General features: G+C 40.4%; 1 protein-coding gene across 2 annotated transcripts in view; it reads left to right on the top strand.

Annotated features, from left to right (window-relative positions):
• efr3a (EFR3 homolog A (S. cerevisiae)) overlaps positions 1–1,675 on the top strand; it is a 592,036-nt gene that overhangs the window by 553,644 nt on the left and 36,717 nt on the right. The gene's annotated exons all lie outside the window — the stretch shown is intronic.

The following is a 1,675-nucleotide window of genomic DNA, read 5'->3' as shown; positions in this document are numbered from 1 at the left end:
CAGACACTTGGATCACTACGGACGAGCAGTATGGAGATATTTTGTGGTTTCAATTATGTGTTTTTGGTACGTTTGAATCTGGGGCGCCGTCAGCCTCCATTAGGTGGAGTTGTGTTGCTACCTCCTCTCCCCTTGGATCTCCACAATTGATGTGAAGACTCTAAAACTTCACCTGAGCCTCCCTCGGCATATGGGTGAGTAGATAATGGCTGAATTTACATTTTTGGGTGCACTATCCCTTTAAGAAATCCTCAATCATGTGATTTCTAAATGAACTCTTGCTTTTATTTTTTAGTTAATTGCAGGAGGCGATACATGGAACAGTTTTACATGTAACACTGGACTCAGATTACATGCTACAAGCATCAAAATGAAAACACACACACACATGTACACACACACACACGTACACTCTCCTTCTTATCCAAAGTGAATTGTGTCTTAATCTGTCCTCACTTCACCTCCTGGACGCCCTGCAGTGAGTTCAGCTCCCGGGTCACTGAGACGACGGCTGCCCTTATCCTCCCCGCCCAAAAAGAAAGAAAAAACAAGCTAATCCCTCCGGCCTCAGGAGTGCAAGAACAGATAATCCCAAATCAAACGAACACTGTTCTCCTCCTCCTCTTCCTCCTTCTCACTCTCTCACTTCTCCTTCTTTGGGTAATTGCCGGAGGAGAGAGATTTGGCTCTGCAGCCAGTCGGTGTTACTGAGATAGTGCTGCACTCTCACAACATTTAAACTGTCGACATTCAAGAGCCGCTGCCTTTACTCTTCCTCCTCACAGAGTCACGCTGAGGTCACACTGATCTCATGTCAGCTTTTTACTAAACATCTGACAGTTGTCGGACTGTAACTGATACGATGGAGGCACCGACGTGGATGAAGATGATTTTCTTTGAGCTTGTTTAAATCCATTTGATTATTCAGATGAATCAGCCTGAAAACTAATAGAAATATGGAGGGAACTACTACACTTTCTAATTTCCACCTTGATGTTTTTTCAAATTTAAAGCTGAATTTCAGCACAAAATTGTCTCGTGGGTTCTGTAAACCAAATAAACCAAAATGGTTCCAAGTGACAGAGGGACCTTTTCTCCTGTGCTGTCTGGACAGAAAATGCTACAGACACATAAAGAGGATAAATTACAGAACAGAAGGACCACTTTGAGTAATACATCTGTAATGCCAAAAAACTACTGTGCAGCAGTTTATAAAGCACAGGTGATGTTTTATAACTTTGGAAAGTTATCATGGTGAGAGGCAGTTCTTCTTCTGTGGCGTGAATTAGTGTGTTTCAGTTACAAAGATGAATTGTGCTCCTGTTTGCCAACACAAACAAAAGCTGAGCCAGGATCAGTTTCTTTTCCTGCCTCAGGTTGGCACAGCTGCTGGAACAGTGTCGGGCCTCACTGAAATAAATCTGGACGTTCTGGAAGTGTGTTTGAGGAATAATCAGAAATTATTCAAATTTTTTGTTTCTGTGTTTTTAGTTTTTCCTTCCTGTTTTGTTTTTTCTTTTTTTTTCTTTTTGTCTTTCATCAGATTTTTGTTTTCCTTTTTCTGTCTTTTGTCTGCTTTTTGTTTTTCTCTTTTCTTCTTAGTTATTTTTTATTCTTTTTTGTTTTTCTTTTTTGTTTTTCTCTCATTTTCTTGTTGTCTTTCATCTGTTTTTGT

The sequence above is a fragment of the Epinephelus moara genome, chromosome 21 (assembly GCF_006386435.1).
Source record: "Epinephelus moara isolate mb chromosome 21, YSFRI_EMoa_1.0, whole genome shotgun sequence".
Taxonomy (NCBI): domain Eukaryota; kingdom Metazoa; phylum Chordata; class Actinopteri; order Perciformes; family Serranidae; genus Epinephelus; species Epinephelus moara.
Note: the sequence above shows the minus strand (reverse complement) of the source record. Positions and strands in the feature narration are given on the sequence as shown.